The 23,371-nt window shown below is 42.2% G+C and overlaps 1 protein-coding gene and 1 long non-coding RNA gene across 4 annotated transcripts in view; one reads left to right on the top strand and one right to left on the bottom strand.

Annotated features, from left to right (window-relative positions):
* The window catches only part of LOC307113524 (uncharacterized protein), a 113,278-nt gene that overhangs the window by 75,045 nt on the left and 14,862 nt on the right, over positions 1–23,371 (bottom strand). The window lies entirely within an intron of this gene.
* Positions 15,860–16,397, top strand: LOC307113800. Its single transcript, XR_013814892.1, has 2 exons — positions 15,860–15,993; positions 16,046–16,397. It is a non-coding gene; the product is annotated as an uncharacterized lncRNA (long non-coding RNA).

The raw sequence follows: 23,371 nt of genomic DNA, 5'->3' as shown, positions 1-23,371 counted from the left end.
GAGTGCTCTGTGGAGAAAGGCTTTAATGTGAGTGGGGGCGGGCCTTATACTTCTGGGGAGAGACCACTAAAGAGGCTTTGAAGGAGTAAAAGTAGGAGATAGTCATTTGGGCTTAATCAGTGGTTCTCAACTGGGGGAGATTCCCACATCCGGGGGCATTTGATAATGTCTAGAGACATGTTTAAGTTGCCACAAATGTGGGGTCCCAGGGGCATCCACTGAGTAGAGAATTGGGGTACTGCTAATCCTACAGTGGACAGGACAGCCCCCCACATCAAAGAATTATCTGACCCAAAGTATCAACAGTACAGGGGGTGAAACCCTAGGCTGGAAGTTTGGCAATAGTGATAGAGATAAGGAGATTAATTTAAAAATCTTTTAAACTATGAAATGAATGGGACTTAGTGAAGGATGAATATAGAATGTTGGGAGAAAAGGAAGTATCAGGTATAAATCCCAGACTTCTGGCTTGAAAATTTTGGAGTGACATTTATTAAGATGAGGGAAACTGTGGGAGGAGCCAGATTCAATAAGGAAGAAATAAATGACTCATCTTTGAATTTGTCAAGTTTGAGGTGCCTGGAGATAGCCAAGATACATCAAATAAGAAGCGGCTTCCTGAATCTACAGCTGGACCCTCATCATAACAGTAATTGAATTTACTGAGCAGTTATAATGTGCCAGGCATCATTCTCAGATTTTTTGTACATATTTTATTAATCCCACTGACAGTAAAGATCAACTTTCATTCTTCAGATCTTCCCGGTGTATACTTAAGTTTCCACATTATAAGCAAAGGTTATCGTTCTAGTCTTCAAACATTTTCCTTCACCATAGGAAACACATTGCTGAATACTAACAGTAAATATTATGCCTTCCCTGATAAAACAGAATGTGTCAGTAAGATAAACTACCATACCATCAAAGATATTCAAAATTATATTTATCACTTTTCAAAAGCTTTCATCATCTTTATTTTAGAAAATACCCTGAAAGTATTCATCTTCTTTATTTTCTCTGGTTTGGGTAAAAATAACAAAAATTTTCCCCAAAGAGGACACTATTTAGGAAATATAAGCATGATGTCTAGAAACAGTTAAGCATTCCAAGAGAGCCTCTGCCATTTAATATTCTTTCAAAGCCACCTGGGCCTCCATATTCCTGGCCAAATGATACAATGTCTTCAAAACCCATTTCCAACCTTAGCAGATGCAGCTCCCTGAAGTCAGGAAGCCTGAAGGGCCTGCGCCCCCGGCTAAGTTACATGAGATGTAAGTCATTCTGTGATCCTCATGATGGATGTCTGGGAGCAGTTTTGCTTATTTAGTCTGAGAGAAAGAATCTTAAATAGCAAGGCTATGAAAGCTCACATTGTTCCAATGAGCCCTACTGCCATTATAGGGTTCAGCTAGACCTCAGGAAAAATGGGACTCCAGTTAGGAATTTGTTAACAAGGCCAATTCCTGGTAGGAATTGTAACTGGGCCCAGGCCTAGAGTTTCAGGTCAGCTCACACTGAACTGGAACATAAAGTGCTTTATTCAGTGGAGAAGGAACGACTCAGCTCAGCATCTAGGAATACAAGTGATTCGTGATCCCCTTGTGCCTGGGGCCGCCTTTCAGAGTTTCCTCCAGCCGCTTATATCTCCACTCCGCTGGGAACCTGAGAGGGTTGTCAGGTGAGAAACGGTGCCAGGCCCGAAAGCTGCCTGTCGTTATTGAAGGTCCCCATCCATCGGCAGAGAAAAAATAAGATTTCACACGGCACACTGCCATCTGTTTTCATGTGTTGCTGGGTTCTAGGTCTCCAGAAAAAAAATCTAGAATTTTTCAGTCTGCACTTGGCTAGACCATATTGAAAAGCCCTTTCTCTAAGCCACCAGGGTTTCCTGCACTCCGTTATACAACTTCCTTCGCTGTTCTAAAAGCGGCTTAGGGATTTTTTTTCCCTAGGGAAGGAGGAGGGCCAGGAAGCTGAGAAGCGAGATAAAAAACACAGTTCTGGGAACGCTGGCCCGTTTCAGGCCCTCGACTGAAATTAGCCACATGTGCTGAACAGTTAATTCAGGCACCTAGATATTCTCCCCGGTGCCTTCCTCGTGTCAACAGGCAAGGGCAGCCGATCAAAGAAACAGCTTCCCCTTGTTTCTATAGCTCCCCAAACAGTATTTTACAGAAAGACCGTGCAAGGCCTACAGAATGCTTTTTAAATGGAACTTCGAGGCAGAGTGTGTACTTGTCTAACTTGCAACATGTTCTTTCCTCTCCCACCCAACTTTCTGGAGGACAATGTCCTTTTGTGGGAATGGGAGCATCCATGATATTTGCAATTCCTCAAAAATATATAACTGATAAATGCTTAATAAACATTACTAATTCCCTAAGAAGATTCAATTCTGCTAATTGTGAGACCTACATTCCTTCCCCTTCCTTTTCTACCCACATTTTAAAATGTGTTGACTCTTAGTTTTGTGTGTCGGGTAGTTACAGTGAGTATCAGTAGCCACCCCAGGACACCTGTATCCCGTTGTATGGCTGGAAACTAGTCTGACATGTGGAGAAAGAGAATTACCTTGACTGAGCTCATGGTCTGGACCGGGCACTATACCAGGTGTTTACATCTGGAGGTTAGCTCGTTTAACTATTAATGTATAACGAACTCATATGCATTTTCTCACTGCTGGCAGATAATTTTTAATCATAAAAATAATAATGCTTATAAAAGAAGTGTAGGCAAAAATGAAAATGAATGGGGCTAGGGGAGAAGAGCAGTCATAATCCCGTTCCCCAAAAGTAATCATTTCCGTGCACTTCCTCAGTAAATTTTCTATGGTTAGGCTTAAAAAAACAAACCCAACTGGAATGATACTATATGTATAATTACAATATACATGCTCTACATGTAATTATGCATAATTGCAGTAATAATATACATACAATGATTTAAAATTATTCTTTCAGTTAATACTAAAAACGCTTTTTGATAGTGTGCAGTTACATTCTTCTTAAACAGCTGCATTTTATTCTATCTACAGCTGTATCATATTTATTTTAATTATTCTGAGGTTGAACATGAACATTTTAAGCAACTTACAAAGGTCAGGAGGAAAAAAGAACTTGCACTGTCATTTTAAGTTAAAAAGAAGAAATCCAAGTTAGACCATGCAAAGAAATAAAAAGCTTTTAAAAATATATGAATATTCTTTAATTTAAAAATTATTTTATAGGCCATGCATGATTGAGAATTTTATTAAGCATATTAAAGTGCACTCAAATTAATAAATGTGACTGGAATACATTCTCACATCCCTTCCTCTGCCCTCCAGTAACTCTACGGAAACCTAGGTTCCCTGAGTTCTGTATGTAGTTTTAAATGATAACTAAGGCCCAGCCAGCGTTATGAACCAGAAGGTCATGGTTTGATTCCCAGTCAGGGTGTATATATGGGTTGTGGGCTCAATCCCCAGTGTGGGGAGTGCAGGAGGCAGCTGATCAATGATTTTCTCTCATAGTTGATGTTTCTATCTCTCTCTCTCCCTCTCCCTTCCTCTCTGAAATCAATACAAATATATTAAAAGATAACTAAGAACCTAAAGCCAGCCACTGTTCTCTGTTCAGACAAGAGTGTCCATGCCCACTAGCAACATGCTTTGGCAGAAATAGTCATTTGACTTAGTGTGACTTGACTTAGTGTATTAGAGTCCTCTGGCTGCCATAACGAAATGCCACAGACTGGGTGGCTTAAACGACAGAAATGTATTGCCTCACAGTTCTGGAGGCTAGAAGTCCAAGATCAAGGTGCTGTCAGGGTTGACTTCTTTCTGGGGCATCTCCTCGGATTTGTGATCGATGCCTCTTACAGTGTTCTCACATGGTCTTCCCTCTGTGTGCCCATGTCTGAGTCCAAACTTCCCTTCAGTTATATTGGATTAGAGATTCCACCTAGAACCTCATTTTATCTTAATTATCTCTTTAGAAGCCCAATCTCGATATACAGCCACATTCTAAGGCAGTGAGTGTGGTTTAGGACTTCAACATGTGAATTTGGGGGAGGCATAATTCAACCCATATCACTGAACAAGATTAGCAATGACAAGATCTCTCCTTTTTTCTTTCTTGCTATGATGTCTGATTAACAAAGAACCTTCCTTTAAAAAAGAAAAGAATAAAGGAAAGAGAAACAGATGTAGCTCCTCTCCAACACTCCCCAACCCTACACCACCACCAAATGAAAAAAAAATATTTTTGAACTTATTTCTTTCACTTGAAGTCTCCGAACACATATCTGCATTGGGCATGTTTTCAAATCTTGGGCAAGATCTCAGATTAGCAAGGGGCACAACTTTTGCATTAAATTTCTTTAAGAAATAGTCACAGATTTGCTGCAATTTCAAAAGAAAAAAGAAACAAAAAGAGAATGCTAATAAAAATATTGCTGCTGATATTTGGTGGGAGTGGGGGAGAGGCGGACTTTAAAGAACAAAAATTTATTCTCGCACAATTCTGGCAGCCAGAAATTTGAAATCAAGGTGTTGTCAGGACTCTGATCCCTCTATAGGCTCTAGAGGAGAATCCTGCTTGCCTCCTTCTTGCCTCTTCCAGCTTCTTGTGGCTCCAGGTATCCTTGGCTTGTGGCTACATCACTCTAGCCTCTGCCTCCAGCTTCACATGGCTGTCTCCTCTGTGTTTTCCCTTCTGTCTTTGATAAGGACGCTTGTTGGATTTAGGACCCACCCCCCTGCAAAGACCCCTTTTCCAAATGAGATCACATTCATTGGTTCCAGAGGACCTGGATAATATTTTTTTGGCAGCAACAATTTAACCCACTCCACCCACCAAGAATCCTTTCCCTCAGCTGATCTGGCCTATCACCATCTCTTGCTTGTCCATCTTGCTTTTTTCCATCCTCTGTGCATGCCATTCTCACATCTCTGTTCCTCTTCTTTTCATGGACATTGAAAGTCCCTCATTCTCCCCTGCCTTCGGGCAAGCTCTAAGAGGGATTTGGGTGGGAGGCCATGAGAGGCTTATCTGCTCAAGGTTCCACGTCACCGAGTGCTGGTATCTTATTTTTGAAATTGATCGTGTCCTGGGCTGAAGATGCTTCCAGAACAACAGAAAGAGGCACGTCATCACAAATCCAAGAGTAAATAACCCCATGTGTTTTGACTCACTACAAGTTCACCAGTTCATTAGTTCTTCATTCACTAACCAAATCTGTGATGGAGGGAGAGTCGAGACACTGTAAGGCTTCCTAGAGGAGGGCTAATGAATGAGCAAAAGACCACCTCCCTCTCCAGCACTCGTGCCTCCTGGGACCTCATTCTTTGACTCCTCACTCGCCCCTCCCCCACCCACTTCTTATAAAAGTATCTCTTCCCATGAGTCTGCCTCGCACCCTTTGCTTGGAACAGTTTCCCTTGCGACTGCTTTCTTGTCCTGCTTGTTTCCTCTTGGGTCTCTTGGCTTGGTGTCACATAAGCAGGGAAGCCTGTCCCTTCCCAAACCCAGCCTGACCTCTTAGGCCTCCAATCCCAGCTTCCTGAGCCCCCGTCTGAGTGGGAGGAGGGTAGGACCACCGCCACACCAGCCCTTTGCTGAGTGGTGAGCCACACTTTTATTTATTTTTTGTTATTTATTATGATTATTTGTAACCCTCACCCAATGATTTTTAGAGAGTGAAGGGGGGGAGGGGTGCGGGGAGGGGGAAAGAGAGAGAGAGAAGCATCCAAGTGAGAGACAAACATTGAAGTGAGAGAGACAACATTGATTGGTAACCGCCCACTTGAGACACAGCCAGGGATTGGGATTGAACCTGCAACCAAGGTATGTGCCCTTGCCTGGGAATCAAACCTGAGACCCTTCGGTCTGAGGGCCGAAGCTCTAACCACTGAGAAACCAGCCAGGGTGAGGCCACACTTTTAAAGCAGCCTCCTGGTACCGGATACCACAGAACCACTTGCTCTTCGATAATCTCCTGACTGCCTGTCCTATGTGTGTCCCAACCAAAAATAAACACTATTTTCTCAGGACCTGATCATAGAATTTCCTTCTAAACCCAAACACCTAAAAGTCCTTCCTGAAAAGTGTCACAAATAAGACAAAAAATAAAAAACACTTAACTGTGTAAAGATTTTGCTAAATACCAACCAACTAAACCGAATGTAAGAAAGAAGTAGATTTTAAGTGAAAACAGTCCGGGGAAGGTTCTTCTTTGAATAAATGACCACTGGCTCTTTTATTTTTGCAGGCAACACAGTGAAGGATTTTGTATCCCTCTCCATATCTTTTTGTGAAATCTAATCCTGTTTTGCTAGAGGTTGCCTTCCCTGTTCAATTTGCCATGTGGTGGGGGTGGGGGTGCATTTTAACCCAGCACAGGGCTTTCTCAAGTTTATTAACACAGTACTGCCTAGGAAAGTCAGTCCCTCAGTGACCGCCCGGGCTCCCAGATGAAATATCCACTTTCCCTGTGATACGTTGTTATAAATATAATGCCAGAAGATTATTATATTTTGGACTAAGTGACTGATTCTGAATTGTCTGGCTCTACTGAGATGAAAATGAAAGACCACACAGCACTGCAAATGGGAACACATTTGGAAAACCTACTTCTCTTTCCTGTGGATGGTGAGAGCATGGGTTGAATGGAAGGCTCTCTGTGGAAGGTGAGAGCAAGGGTTGAATGGAAGTCTCTCTGTGGATGGTGAGAGCATGGGCTGAATGGAAGACTTTCTGTGGATGGTGAGCACATGGGTTCAATGGAAGGCTCTGTGGATGGTGAGAGCATGGGTTGAATGGAAGGCTCTGTGGATGGTGAGAGCATGGGTTGAATGGAAGACTCTCTGTGGATGGTGGGAGCAAGGGTTGAATGGAAGACTCTCTGTGGATGGTGAGAGCATGGGCTGAATGGAAGACTTTCTGTGGATGGTGAGCACATGGGTTCAATGGAAGGCTCTGTGGATGGTGAGCATGTGGGTTGAATGGAAGGCTCTCTGTGGATGGTGAGCATGTGGGTTGAATGGAAGGCTCTCTGTGGATGGTGAGAGCATGGGTTGAATGGAAGACTCTCTGTGGATGGTGAGCACATGGGTTGAATGGAAGGTGAGCACATGGGTTGAATGGAAGGTGAGCACATGGGTTCAATGGAAGGCTCTCTGTGGATGGTGAGCACATGGGTTCAATGGAAGGCTCTGTGGATGGTGGGAGCATGGGCTGAATGGAAGACTCTCTGTGATGGTGAGCACATGGGTTGAATGGAAGGTGAGCACATGTGTTGAATGATGGGAGCATGGGCTGGATGGAAGGCTCTCTGTGGATGGTGAGAGCATGGGCTGAATGGAAGACTTTCTGTGGATGGTGAGCATGTGGGTTGAATGGAAGGCTCTCTGTGGATGGTGAGCATATGGTTTGAATGGAAGGCACTCTGAGGATGGTGAGCATGTGGGTTGAATGGAAGGCTCTCTGTGGATGGTAGGAGCATGGGTTGAATGGAAGGCTCCAGGGTCTTTTCATATTTCGTGACCTTGGGCTACCAGGTTCACCTGCAGGGACCTGAGAGGGCCTCCCCTTTGGTTAGGAGCCTGCCAACAATGGATTAATCCAGGTGACAGAGATGAGGACCCTGTACTCCTTGAGTCTGCTAATCGATGAAAATGTAAAAAGAGAAACCCCACTAACCAGACCAAATGTGGTCAATTCAGGCTGATTCTCTTTCTCCTCCTCCACTGCCAAAGGAAACACTCGAGAGTGGGTGGATTCAGGAAAATGTCTGGGAAAACCACTCAGGCGCAATCAGCACAATGGCAATTTAAATCAGTGGTAAGGTAACTGTTAAAGGTCTGTGAGGTCAGGATTTGATTAAATGAATGAAGAATTGAATGAAAGAAAGAAGGAAAGCTCCATAGAAAAAGAACAGGATTTGGATTTAGAAGCCTTACGTATGAATCCCAAGACATCTAATTCTATAATTATAATGGATGCTTTTAAAAAAAAAACACACAAAATGTCTGTGTTCCCTACACCATACTGAATATTTCAATCTTCACTTTTCTCCTCTGAAATAAATGGCCAATATTTCTAAGATAGTTCTCTGAGTTCCTGATTTTCGGCTGACCAGTCATCCCAGTTTGCCTAGGACTGACAAGGTTCTCAGGCTATGGGATTTATGGAGCTAAAACCAGGAAAATTCTGGCAAAACTGGGATGAGTTAGTCACCCTGCACTGAACTAGTTGTTTTTTTACTCATTTTTATCTCATCTCATTATCTGAAAACTACTATTAGATACAAACATACTTTTTTATCCTATCTTACAGATAAGGCGATGGGAGTTCAAGTATATTAAACATCAAAAACCCAGGACTTATTCAGGAGCCCACAACCTAGCTATCATGAAGCTACACTGCCTCGCATCAGAAACATGGGAACCATAGTAACCCACCTTGTAGGTTGCACCTGGTTATTGAGATAATGATAATTAATTCATGTGTCGCACTTTGCTGTCTGCAAAACCCTTTCTCATTTAATCTACAGTGAAGTTAAGCCATTAAAACTATGTTACGGTCAACTCGGGTTGACCCTCCATCAGGAATTTTGTGGCCCATTACTCTGGGCTCTGGTCAATCATTTTCTCACTTCTGTTTTTAGAGAAGACACAGAAAATAGGAGAAGAAGGGAGAGGGAAATTAATCTTCATCAGCAAGTTATTTCCTCCAAATGCATTTTTAAATCATTAATAAAACAAAGCATTCCTTTCCCCATAGTCTGTGCTAAGGTTCAGAGAACTATACCTGAAAAATAAGTGCAGGCCTTCCCTTCAAGTGGTGGGCTGTAAATTGCCCATCAGGTCTAAGGATTCATGGTTGGGTGAACTCTTTTTATTTATCTCTGAGAGTTCCCTGGTTCTTCACCTGGGATTGCCAAATCCCAGGGTTATAGGCAACAGGAAATTTAATAAGCTGGGGGAGACAGATGCATTCAACAAACCTAATGAAACTTTTTCCAGTAGTAGGTCAGGCAAGCTTATATCACTTAATTGAAAATAAATGCCTTATAAATGAAGCCTACAGCTATGTAACAGACTCTTAAAGAAAGTGTAGAACACTAACTGATTTTCAACTGCAGTTGATGATGTATTGTACTTGCAATACGTGATGATAGTGTGGGTGCCTCTTGGCTCCCCACTGCCCTTGACACTGGGCATAAACAGCTGGCCTTTCTACAACACATTTCAGCTCAATGCTTCTCTCTTCCTCAACCTTCTCCTCAGACTTGACTTTCCTAAAGGACCTTGCCTCCATGCCTTTATGCAGGCTGTGGCTTCCACCTAAAACTCCTTCCCCATTCTCATCTCCACCTGTGAAGCCTGATATGGACATCGGGGTTCTTTTGTTTATTTTTATTTTGTTGGTTTGTGGTTTTGGTTTTTACTATCCAGCACCCATTTCTCCTCTTTTTTTTTTTCAGTTTAAAACACTCATTCCTGTCCAAGCTCAATCCTGCCCAAGCTCAATTTGGTGGAGCTAAGCCTATCTTCAACCCCAGAAGTGGGTTTGCAATCCAGACCTGGCCACACAGAGTCCCGTTCATATATTTTGTTGGGTTTATTGGGAGGCAGGCACTCTCTTTTTGCTCAAGTAATGGAGCTGGTAACAGGGGGAGCCTGGAAAAGCTGGTGTTCATCCCTACCTACATAAGGAAGAAGCCTACCTGAAAACACAGTCAGTACAAGATAACACAGCCACGACATGGGCACGGCATCATCTACATGTCCTGGGCCCAACTGTGCCTGAAGCAGATACCCTGGTTTGTCCGGTTAGCCAAGCCAACACCTTTTTCTATTTTTGCTTAAACGAGTTTGAGTTGGGCTTTTGTCACTAAAAACAAGCTTGATTATACAAAACCCTACCCATAATTATGGTTCCTTTCAAAGGTCATCAAATTCCTAAAGTTTCCTTGCCTCAAAAGCTTTACTAGCAACAAAATAATTTTTAAAACTTATGATCACCCCAAAATAGCTTTCACACCTATTTTGTTCAGAGGTCAGAAAAAGTTGAATCACAAAAGGTAGAAAAGACAAATGTGGAGAAAAATAGGCATAAATATGTTTATTTCTACATTGTTAGCAATGTGATTACTGTGACTTAAAATCTGTATAAAAATCTTGTCAGATAGCAAGATAGAGACTGAAAATTAGGTGCCTATGAAAAACTATAAATTCTTCAGGAAAAGAACAATGACCAAATCTGGGCTTTCCGATTGGATCCCTGGATTTGATCTGGACTAGATTTGATCCCTGTTATGAGATTCTGGGATGAATTCCTTAATATTTGCAACCCTCCATCTCTTCGGATCTAAAACAGTACAGATAACTATTGCCAAAGGATGGAGCGAGAAGAGAGATGCTGTGCGTTAGTTAGTATACACATCCAGCTGCTGACACCAAGATCCAGAATATCACTGGTTTAAACAAGAAAATACCTTATTTTTCTCCCATGTAATAAACAAGGTACAAGTAGTCTGGGGCTGGTATTGTGGCTGCACAGTGTCACGGACCCAAGGTCCTTCTGTCCTGTGACTCTTCCCTCCCCCCTGGGTAGTTTCCATCTTTAATTGTCTGGAATGGCTCAGCTCCATGGTCTCATTCCACCCAACAGAAAGGGGAAAGGAGGAGCGGAGGGCTGCCCCTTCCTTCAAAGACACTAAGTTTCCCACATCAAGTACTCCCATCCCAGGGGACAGAACGTAGGCACGTGTCTGATATGGGAGAAGTTAGGAAATACATTGTTCATTCTCAGCAGTAATAACTCAAATAAGTTAGGAGTTTTGATAAATTATTGTTAATATTGGAAATGAAGTATTAGGAGACACCATAGGACTTACTTAAGCCCCTAGCAGATATCCTGGCACACATGATATTGTCTTTATCCATCCCACCCTTTTTTTAAAGATATGTTTTTATTGGTTTGAGAGAGAGAGAGAGAGAAACATCTTTTGGCTGCCTCCTGCATGCCTCCTACAGGGATCAAGCCCAAAACCCAGGCATGTGCCCAGACAGGGAATTGAACCAGTGACCTCTCAGTGCATGGGATGACACTCAACTAACTGAGCAACACCAGCCCGGGCTATCCCTCCCCTTTTCGTTACAGGTTTATTAGGAATTCAGAGTTGCATTCACTCCTTGTTAGTGGCCTTGTTAATTGGAGAAGTCCTTCTGGAAAGCAGCATACAAAAGCATAGGAGGAATGATAACCCAACTCTTAGGGATTTATTCAAATGCAATAATAGAAGTAAAGCTGCTATTCCAGTGTTACTCAATAGTCCACAGGAGTAGACCATAAGCCATCCCTTCCCGCTTTGACATCCTCAGTGTTGCCCCAAGGCCTGGGCCAGTGGTGACTGGATTAAACATTTTAACAGGCTAGGTTCCTGGGAGGCAGGTCTCTGGCAGATATTAGATGCAGGAGGTATTTGGGGGGGTCAGTACCTGTGGGGAAGTGAGGTAAACAGGGCGCAGCACAGGGAAAAGTGAACTGCACAGTCATCATTACATGTGAGCTGTCCTAGGAAAAGACACACGACTTGGGGTGAAAGGTTATCTTCAGGCAAAGGCAAGTCCCAGGGAGCTGGCAGCAGCCACACTGCGACATCTGGGAGGAAGAGCACCTCGGTCCCGAGTGGGTTCGGGGTTGGGTAGTTGGGCATCCCCTAGAAGGGTCAACACCGACCCATGGTGAGCCAGCAAGGTACTGTTGTATAACAGTCTGAGATGGGAGACAGAGAACCCGAAGTGGGGAGGCGAGTTTACTGCAGTGTTGAGGCCAAGGCCACAAACTCATGTGATCCTCAGACCAACCTGGTTCCTGCCCTTCTTAGTGCCTGGTTGTTGAATGGGTTTAATTGGATTTAATTTGTTCCTGTTACCAAGAGAACCTTAAAAAATGTATCAATATGACAGAATATCATGCAGGCATAAAAATGATAATAATGTGATTGTGATAATAAGGTCAATGACAAAAAATATGTCCAAGGTTTACTTTTAGGTGAAACTGGGAGAACAGAAAATAATATTTCTTTATGTAAACACTAGTCAGTAAAAGTAGCAAATGCATCCAAGGACATGATCAAAACAGTGCAAAGACAATCTACACAATGGGAAAAAATATTTGCAAGTCATATCTGATAGGAGAGTCTAGTATCTATAATTAGTATCAAGGAAAAAAAGATAACTTGATCAAAATGGGAAAAGAACCTGCATAGAACATTCTCCAAAGAAGATAGACAAATGGCCAACAAACATAGGAAGAGATGTTCAGCATCATTAGTCACGAGGGACATGCATATTGAAGTCACAGTGGTACCACTTCATCTACACTAAGATTGCTAATTTTTAGAAAAATGAAAATAACAAGAGTTGACAAGTGTGGAGAAATCAAGAATGCGTGGACATTTGTGGTGGACATTCACAATGGGTCGGCCACTGCGGGAAACAGCTTGACAGTTCCTTAAAATGTTAAACTTAGAATTTCCATATGATCCAGCAAGTCACTGTCAGGTAAAATAACTGAAGTCAATGATTCAAACAGATGTACATAAATGGTCATCGATTTAAACATTTCTTGTTAATATTATTATCAAAAAGGAAAAAGGAATGAGGAAGAGAGCGAAAAGAAAACAATTGGGAAATTTATTGAATCTGGTGGTTATTAAATGGTGGGAAATATCACATGTTTTCCCCAGAGTGTACATCTCTGAAGTTTCTGGTTTTCTTTCAATATCTCCCTCATCTGTTTAAGGGGTTGGAAATTTCACAAGAGGGGAGCGGGGGGGGGCAGGGAAAAGGATGGGTGCTGAAATCCCAGTAGCGGAGCTGCTTCCTCTCCTGCACTCCAGAAGGAGGAGCACACACCGTGGGAGAGGGGCCGAAGCCGGCAAGTCCTGGAGTTGACATGACACATAGTCTTTTCAGAAATCTGGAAGGACACTATGTCTAGGGTTGGAAATAATTTTCCAGAGACTTGATCATCTACGACATAAAGGTTTAAAGTTTTAAAACCTCGGTTGATGTGACGTTATTTAACAGTGAATTTTTATGGCAAAGTGTATTTCATTTATTTTAAGTAAACGTTACAAAAATAACATGCATACAGCAAAGTGCACAGATCATAATTGGATAGCTGAGTGAATTTTCACAAAGTGCACAGCTCCCTGTAACCACCACAAAGACCAAGCAATAGAACGTGGCCAGCATCCCAGAAGCCCCCTGAGCCCTTCCAAATCACCACCCCTCCAAAGGAACCATTTTCTATCATTATCAATTGATTTTGCCTATTTTTAACATTATATCAATAAAAAATGTAGGATGTACTTTTCTGTGTCTGATTTCTTTCACTCAACAGTATATAGAATTCCTCCATGGTCTTATTTTTATCTTTCTTTTGCATGGCTTCCTTCATTCCACAAATGTTTACTGGGCATCTGCTATAAGCCAGGCAGTATGCAGGGCACTGGGCACACAATGGCAATGAATCAGACAAGGTTCTTGCTCTTCTAGAACGTTTTTAGGGAGATTGTCTTCCTACTCTGGAAATGAACATCCGAGGATTGAAAAGTCATTGCTTTCTAGGGAGACAACTGAGGTTTGCCAACATAGGTAGCTCCAAAGAATTCACTTGTCTAGAAAGTCACAGGTGTGGTTGGGCTAAAGATTGCCTGCAGTCTCCCAGCATCATGCACCTGCTCTGTAAGAGGCAGCGGTGGGTAAAATAAAAATCTAGGATGTCTTTTCAGTGTTGCATTCCAGCACTGCCGCTTGACTGAATAACTACAGCATGTCTGCCAGGCAACACTCTGGGGCGGGAGTGCAGGGTCATCGTTATGCAGTATAATTCCTGGGAGAGTCATGGCCAGGCAGTGTGTTTGTTTTTCCTTTGAAGTCATAGTTTCTGCCCTTTCCTCAGTTTAGGAAATGCATTGAAAGATATACTTCATGTGGTCAGTGAAATTCTGAGTTAACCTCGAAGTCAGGAGGGGATGCAGAGAGCATTATTTCAAGACCCCCACACAAAGTGAGAGTCTAGTGCGTGCGAACATGAACTCTAGATTTGATAGTAATTCTTGACATCTGTAAATGCCTTTAAATTTTTTAAAGTAGTAAAGCACTGAGGTAGTTAAATATGTGCATTTATCAAAAGTCTTAAAATTTTAAGAGCTTTACAAATACATCTAAAGTCCTTTTTGTACATCATCCTCAAACGCGTTCCTCTCCTTTTCTCCAGACAGGAATTCGGAGTGCATTCTTCTAGGTGACTTTTTATATCTTTCTGCACAAAAACATGTATGTGTGACTTGTTTTTCACATATATGATATACTCATCATACTGCAACTTGCTTTTTTCCTTCAACAATATTTTTTGAGATCTTGCCAATCGATGCCTGCCCGGTTCACGCCTTTGAACTGCTGCACCGTGTTCCGCCACATGCCGCACCATAGTCTGTGATGGCCGTGCCTCTACAGATGGTAGTGTCCAGCTTGTCACTACTGCAAGCAGCGACTCCATGAGCATCTCCACTAGCGGTTCTCATTCACATGAGCAAGTAGTTCTCTGGGGCACACACCAAGAAGTGGATAGATTATGCCGTTGCTTCTTTGACAGGGTGTCTTGGCCTTAACAACAAGGACTCTTTGAAGGCTGTGTAGTCTTATTTGTATCTGGTCACCACAACCCCACACAGAGCCTGCCAGCTAATAACTGCCTTCCATGACACTTCCTTTATCTCTTCATTTCTCCGTCTCCTTGCCTACCCGTCATTTAAAAGGTTGATGTCCTAAGGTCTTTGGTCTTGGCCTTCTCTTGTTTCTCCCGTCTCTTTCCCTTGGTCAGAAGCTCTTATCCCTACTGCACAGTAGAAACAGCTGGGGAGCTTTTCCATGTCCAGTGCCCAGGCCCCCTTCCCAGAGGCTCCGACTTCATTGGCCTGCAGTGGGGAGGGTCGGAGGTACGCATTCGCATGGCCCTCCATGCCATACTAATGAGATGCTAGAATGGAGCATCATTGCCTGGGCTTGTGGTTCTTCAAATGGGGTCTCCAACCATCAGTACCAGCCTCAGGACTACTTACTGAATCAGAAACTGGAAGATGGGCCGTCCAATATGTGTTGTAGCAAGCCCTCCAGATGATCCTGAAGGATGCTAAGTGAAATTTGAAAACCACTGAGCTAGGTGATGGCATTAATCTCCCTGACTTTGTAAACACATAGAAGACTTCCTTTTTCTCATCTCCATCCTAGACTCCTCTCCTGGACACCAACGGCCTCCCTGACATTCCACTAGGGTGCCTCTCCAGCATCTCCAATGCTCCCACCCGCTCCCACCTTACCAAACAATTTTTCCCTCAGCCTTTTTCATTCCCGTGAGTGGCATCAAATCCTCCAAGATGCTAGAGGCAGAAATGTGGATTTTTAAAATATTTAAGATACATAATCCATTCATGTATCTTAAACCCCAGAAGTTATAAAAAAGTAAACAGCCCTAGCCGGTTTGGCTCAGTGGATAGAGTGTCGGCCTGTGGACTGAAGGGTCCCAGGTTCAATTCCTGTCAAGGGCATGTACCTCGGTTGTGGGCACAAACCCAGTAGGGAGTGTGCAGGAGGCAGCTGATCGATGTTTCTCTCTCATTGATGTTTCTAACTCTCTATCCCTCTTCCTTCCTCTCTGTAAAAAATCAATAAAATATATTTTTAAAAATTTAAGAAAAAATAAAAAAGTAAACAATGAAAGTCTCCCTCCCACCCTCATTCTGTTATGAACTGAATTGTGTCCCCCACAAACTCATATGTTGTAACCCCAACCCCTGGTGTGACTATATTTGGAAATAGGGCCTTTAGGGAGGTAATTAAGGTTAAATGAGATAAGTGTGGAGCTCTAACTCAATAGGACTTGGGTCTTTATAAGAAGAGGCAGAGACACCAGGAGTTTGGTGTGCAGAGGAAAGGCCAAACAAGGACACAGTGAGCAGGCAGCCTCCGACAAGCAGGCTACAAGAGGCCTCTGAGAAACCAATCCTGCAGACAGCTTGATCTTGGACTTCCAGCCTCCTGAACTGTGACTTCCAGCCACCCAGTCTGGGATATTTTGTGACGGCAGCCTATGATGGTTAATTTCATGTGTCAACTTGAAAGCAGCGACTCCATGAGCATCTCCACTAGCGGTTCTGATTCACGTGAGCAAGTAGTTCTAATGATCAAACATTATTCTAGGTGTTTCTGAGAAGGTGTTTTTGCATGTGAGTAACATTTAAATTGGTAGACTGAATAAAGAAGATTGTTCTCCATAATGTGAGAAGGCTTTATCCAGACAATTGAAATCCAGAATTAAAAAAAAAAACAAAAAAAAAAACTGACCCTCTCCTGAGTAAGAAAACTCTTCCTGTCTGGTGGCCTCCAAACTGGGACATTGTCTTTCTTCTGCCTTCAAATTTGAACTGAAACAGGGTTTTCCTGGGTCTTGAGCCTGCCAGCCTCTGGACAAAACTAAACCAGCAGCTCCCCTGGGTCTGAGACTTAGACTGGAACTAACCCACCAGCTCCCCTGGGTCTGGGACTTAGACTGGACTAACCCACCAGCTCTCCTGGGTCTGAGATTTAGACTAGGACTAACCCACCAGCTCCCCTAGGTCTGAGACTTAGACTAGGACTAACCCACCAGCTCCCCTGGGTCTGAGACTTAGACTGGACTAACCCACCAGCTCTCCTGGGTCTGAGACTTAGACTAGGACTAACCCACCAGCTCTCCTGGGTCTGGGACTTAGACTAGACTAACCCACCAGCTCTCCTGGGTCTGGGACTTAGACTGGAACTAACCCACCAGCTCTCCTGGGTCTGGGACTTAGACTAGGACTAACCCACCAGCTCCCCTGGGTCTGAGACTTAGACTGGACTAACCCACCAGCTCCCCTGGGTCTGAGACTTAGACTGGACTAACCCACCAGCTCCCCTGGGTCTGGGACTTAGACTGGACTAACCCACCAGCTCCCCTGGGTCTGAGACTTAGACTGACACTAGACCAGCAGCTCTCCTGGGTCTCCAACTTGTTGACTCACTCTGCAGATCTTGGCAAACAACAAGCATTGCTGAGGATGAGGAGAAAAGGGAACCCTCGTGCACTGCTGATGGGAATGTAAATTGGTTCAGTCACTGTGGAAAATAGTATGGAGAGTCCTCAAAACATTAAAAATAGAACTACCATATGACCCAGCAATCCCACTTCTGCATATCTAGCTGAAGAAATCCAAAACACTAATTTAAAAAATATATGCATCTTTAAGTTCATTGCAGCATTTTATACAATTGCCAATACATGGAAGCAACCTAAATGTCCACCGATAGATGACTGGGTAAAGAAGAGGTGGTACATATATACAATGGAATATTACTCAGTCATAAAAGAGAATAAAGTCTTACCATTTGCAACAACATGGATAGACCTAGAGGGTATTATGCTTAGTGAAATAAAAGATTTCGCTTATATGTGGAACCTAAAGAACAAAATGAACAAATAAAAGAGAAACAAACTCATAGATGCAGAGAACAAACTGATGGTTGCCAAGTTGGAGGTGGAGATTGGATAAAAACGATGAAGGGATTAAACCATACAAATTTGTAGTTGCAAAATAGTCATAGAGATGTAGAGTATAGCATAGGGCAGTGGTCGGCAAACTCATTAGTCAACAGAGCCAAATATCAACAGTACAACAATTGAAATTTCTTTTGAGAGCCGAAAACCGACCTCTGCGCATGGGCCACGAAGTTTCAATCGCACTGTACATGCACGCCCGCACGTGGTATTTTGTGGAAGAGCCACACTCAAGGGGCCAAAGAACTGCATGTGGCTCGCGAGCTGCAGTGCCGACCACTGGCATAGGGATCTAGTTATTAATATTGTAATAACTATGCATAGTGCCAGATGGGTAGTAGACCTATCAGGAGGATCACTTCATAAGTTATAAAATGCCTAACCACTAAGCTGTACACCGGAAACTAATATAATATTGAATGTCCACTGTAATTAAAATAAATTTTTAAATAAATAAATATGGCCCTAACCTGTTTGGTTCAGTGGATAGAGCATCGGCCTGAGGACTGAAGGGTCCCAGGTTCGATTCCAGTCAAGGGCATGTACCTTCTTTGCAGGCACATCCCCGATAGGGGGTGTGCAGGAGGCAGCTGATTGATGTTTCTCTCTCATTGATGTTTCTAACTCTCTATCCCTTTCCTTTCCTCTCTGTAAAAAATCAATAAAATATATTAAATAAATAAATAAATAAATAAGTGTGTGTGTGTGTGTGTGTGTGTGTGTGTGTGTGTGTGTGTGTGTGTGTGTGTTAGCCCACACACATACATATGCATCCTCTTGGTTCTGTCTCTCTGGAGAAGTATGACTAAATTTCAGGCTTAGCCAACTAACACATCCCCCTCTGCCCAGTTCCCAATCTCCCTCCCAGGATAACCACTGTGCCTAGGTTCTTATGCATCTGTTCTGAGTTTCTTTAAATATATAAGGAAATAAAAAACATTTAATGTTATTTCCCCCCTTTTTTTTACACAAACACACACAAAAGCATCATTTCTTTTACAGATGCATTGTGCTTCATTGTATGCATGTATCTTAACTTATTTAATCAGTCCTCCATAGTTTATATCTTTAGTTTGTGATGTTTTGCTATTAGGAATGATACTGCAATCAATGAAGAATCCTGTGCATGTCATTTTCCACATAGGGAAAAATATATGATGTATAAAATGCAGAATGCTAAGTCAGAGAGTATATGATTTTGCAGTTTTGACAGATGTCAAATGACCTTCTAAGGCAGTGGTTCTCAACCTTTCTAATGCTGCGACCCTTTAATACAGTTCCTCATGTTGTGGTGACCCCCAACCATAAAATTATTTTTGTTGCTACTTCATAACTGTAATTTTGCTACTGTTATGAATCGTAATGTAAATATCTGTGATTTTGGTGCAATTGTGTGCTGAGTTTTTATCCTTCTATATTCTCTATATGGTTGTGTGTGTGTCTCTGTGTGTGGGTGTACGTATCTGTATTATGCATAATAATTTTGGGACTCAGTCCCACTACAACATCCTTCACCATATCCTGTTGATTCTCTTTCTAAAATACACTTCATATGTGTCCAAATCCTGCCACCTCCACTACCAACCACCCGAGTTCAAGCCACTTGGATCTTCATTTGAACAACAACAGCCTCCTTGACTCCATAGTCAGAGCAGCCAGAGGGATCTTTTCAAAACAAAAGGAGCATCTTGGAATCCCTTTGCTTAAAATATTTCCATGGCTTTCCTTGCACTCTGAATAAAATGGAAGCTCCTCACTGAAAGGCCCTGTATCACCCTGCCCTGGCTCATGCCCAGCCCGTTCTCATTCACCTCCTCCTCATTCACATAACTCTAGCCACTGGGCTTCTCTGGGCTCTGAAACACCCTTACTTCCGTCGCAGACCCTGTCCTGCTGTTTTCTGCAGGAATAGGTTTCTTCCCGTTCTTTAAGGAGCTGGCTCCTTCTCATTCTCTAAGTCTCAGTTTCCTTTCACTTCTCAAAGAGGCCTTCTCTGTTCACCTACTCTATCTCCCTTTAATCTCCTTTACAAAGCTTAGAGCAATGTTTAATTACATACATGTTCCCAGGTGTACTCTTTTTGTGTTTCTCTTCCTCACTAGACTGCAAACTCCTCTGCTATCTACAAAGTGCCTGGCACATAGTAGGTGTTCAGTAAATATATACTGAATGAATGAACAAATATCTTCTCTGTGTATACAGTCAGAGGTGGGGTAAGCATATAATTTTTCCTGCTATGCACCTACTATTCTCCATTCACATTTTAAATCCACAGTTATAGAATACCAAGTGCTTATATTTCTAAAAAAAGACATAAGCATTCCTCAAATTCCCTCAAGAGTCTGACTTAACTAGTGTAAATCTCTTCCTAGTGTTTGTTCACATATTCACCATATATATATAAGATTATTTTCAAACTTACCCTAAATGCTATAGAACAAGCTTAAGCTAGCCCTGACCAGTTTGGCTCAGTGGATAGAGCGTTGGCCTGAAGACTGAAGGGTTCCTGTCAGGGGCATGTGCCTTGGTTGTGGGCACATCCCCAGTGGGGGGCATGCAGGAGGCAGCTGATCAATGTTTCTCTCATGGATGTTTTTGACTCGCTATCCCTCTCCCTTCTTCTCTGTAAAAAAATCAATAAAATATATATTTTTTAATAAATAAAAGGTTTAAAACAGAGTGGATATTTCACTGTTCAAAAAAAGAAAGAAAAAGCTTAAGCTATACATAATTTATGAGCAAAAAATGCCCATCATATGTATATGTATAAAAAAACAACTCTTTAAAAAAACAACTACTTTTCTCATTAAGAAAGTTACTTGTTCTTGTTGTAAAAATATTCAAACAATATGGAACTGGGTATCATAGAAATGTAGAAAGTATAAAATATTTCCACAATTCCCAGTTCCAAAGATCAGAGTCATCGATCCTAGTTTAATGTATGTCCATCTTTCTAGACTTTCTTCTGTGCATATTCTGTCCTGGCCCAGGCTGATGTTGTTGCTGTCTTATTTTGGTTTTGCTACTACAGGACCCAATTAGATAAACAACACAGTGACTTGCTTGATTAATAATACATCTTGGATATGTTTATGTGCTAAAAGCAAAACAAAAACAAAATAAAAAACAAGCCAGCTCTTCCTTACTCTGTAATAACTGCCTAACATTTCATTGCACGCATTGTCTCCTGACCGTGATTCCCTTCCATTTTTACCTGATTGGTGAAGTGGGGAGGAGAGGGTCTTGAATTGGACGTTTTGATTTTGGGGACCTCTGCCACTCCTGGACACAAGGACCAAAGCCCCTGCTGAGCAAGCCATTTCTCTGCTGCGACCTCTGTCTTGTTGGGAAAGACACCGTAGAGCCAAGAGAAGTTCTGTGAGGCCCAGACCTGTGTTCGGAACTAATGAACTGAACAGTCAGCTGTAGGAGTGTGGCCGTACATAAACTGACGTGGGTGAACACGTGTTGCTATTGTCAACCGGAATGCAGGCCCCACCAGCGCTATGATGAGAGTGCCTGAAAGGAAATGACAGCGCCAAACACTTGCTCTTTGTAGTGGCACCTCTTGCACAGAGCCCAGCGGTAGCTGAGGCTTATCCAGTTATGCTTGCCATGAATGCCGCCGATGTGTATGGTCAGACCTGTCTTTAATGAAGAAAAGAAAAAGCAAAGCCAATTATTTTGCCAACATCTGATAGGGACTTGACTAGGCACTAATTGCTAGGCTTACATTTCAGGAAGCATCCTATTTGGTGTTACCGGTGCCAACAGTAACACCAAGGCAGTGCATGGCGAATATACCATTTATAACTGGGATTGATTTGATGTCACATAATCTCATTACCAGGTCAAGGTGATCCATGGCACGAATCTACGTTTTTGCACATTGATTTGGAAAACGAAGGCATTCTTCCCGGCCCCCAGTCCGTCTCCATTGTCCTGGGCAGTCACTCTTTTGAATAGTTCTTTGAAAACCTTCCTTGTAGTAGGCCTCCACATAGGCTCATCATGGGAAACTGAAATCCTGCACCCTTTCGTAACTCCAAAGCAGGGCTCTGGGCATGTGCTGTTTTTATAGCAAGGACCACAACACAGTCTAAACAACACAAGCACACTGAGCTGACCTAAGGGCCATGGGAGTTTAAAAGAATGGTTGTAGCACTAAGATAAGGTGACCAGACGTCCCGCTTTTGGCGGGACAGTCCCGATTTTTAACAATTTGTCCCACGTCCCGCGGCGTTTTAAAAAAGTCCCGATTTTTGGAAAGAATGCATGACAAGCTAGGGAACAGCGGGAGAACGGGAAGGGAATATACGGTTTTTGGCGGCCATGTGGCTATTTAGCCAGGATATGAGTTTTATATTATTTTTGTTAATTTTATAATGTTAAACTTTAATAATAACAAATAATTGTTGAGAACTGATTATGGAGAACTGCTTATCAAAGTTCGCATTGTTGATCAGTTGTTAGAATTCGACCACCATTGTTTGGACTTAATGAACAATGGCATTTTTTGGGATTGGCAACGACGAAAACATTTTGTAACTGTCTCTCAGATGATACACATCGTACTGCATGCTAGTAAGCTAGTTAAACAAGTGATGTCATTACAAATCAGCTATTCAGATAATTTAGGTAAGTAATTTATTTATTTATTTCATAAATACATAAATTTTCTTGAATTTAGCAGACAGTACTCGTATTATTTATATTTTATAGTGGCGGCAAAAAGTCTAGCGCCGGCCTTGAAAGTGACACTTACGACTTACGTTATGGCAAATTCAGAGGAAAAATAATACAAGTTAGTATTGTTATTATTTAGAAAGAAATATAGGATTAAAATAATTTTTAAAATATAGTTACTTTATAACAATCAAATTAATTTAATTTATAAACTAACAATAAGATATGTTCATGTAATTATGTATCTACTTACTGTGTTTTTAAGCAATATGTATATAATAATTTATAATATAATTTTAAATTATTTTTTTTAGATTTTTAACATAATGAGTAAGAAAAGAGGATGCAAATTCAATGATGATCTAAGAAGTGAATTTCCTTTTATTAAAAAAACCAAAAGCGATTACAATATAGACCAAATTTTTAATCAAGAATCCCCCCCCGCCCCCCGGGCCGAAACCGGTTTGGCTCAGTGGATAGAGCGTCGGCCTTCGGACTCAAGGGTCCCAGGTTCGATTCCGGTCAAGGGCATGTACCTTGGTTGCAGGCACATCCCCAGTAGGGCGTGTGCAAGAGGCAGCTGATCGATGTTTCTCTCTCATCGATGTTTCTAACTCTCTATCCCTCTCTCTTCCTCTCTGTAAAAAATCAATAAAATATATTTTTTTAAAAAAGAACCCCCTCTTTCCCCCCCGCCCCCGGTCAATGGTGTCCCGCTTTACCAATGTTAAAATCTGGTCACCTTACACTAAGACCACTGAAGAACCAGCCTTATTAGTTAGGTGAATGAGTGGTTTGGGGTGTAGGAAAGACACTGTCTTCAACCGCATGTGACTGCTGTCCAGAATCCAACACATGTGACTGACACCCTAACTCAGACCTTCTATTGGCCTCCTCACCCATTTGGCCCGATATCTGAATTTCTACTAATGTCTGAGTGTCCGCTCTTTGTGATTGCATCCCTAAGCATCACAATTCATCCTGTATTAAGCTTAAGAAAGCATCAAAACATATGACAGTCAGTATAATGTTATGGCCTGGAAGTCAGAAAC

The sequence above is a fragment of the Cnephaeus nilssonii genome (assembly GCF_951640355.1).
Source record: "Cnephaeus nilssonii genome assembly, chromosome: 17".
In the NCBI taxonomy this organism is placed as follows: Eukaryota; Metazoa; Chordata; class Mammalia; order Chiroptera; family Vespertilionidae; genus Cnephaeus; species Cnephaeus nilssonii.
This window is presented reverse-complemented; position numbering and strand designations above follow the sequence as displayed.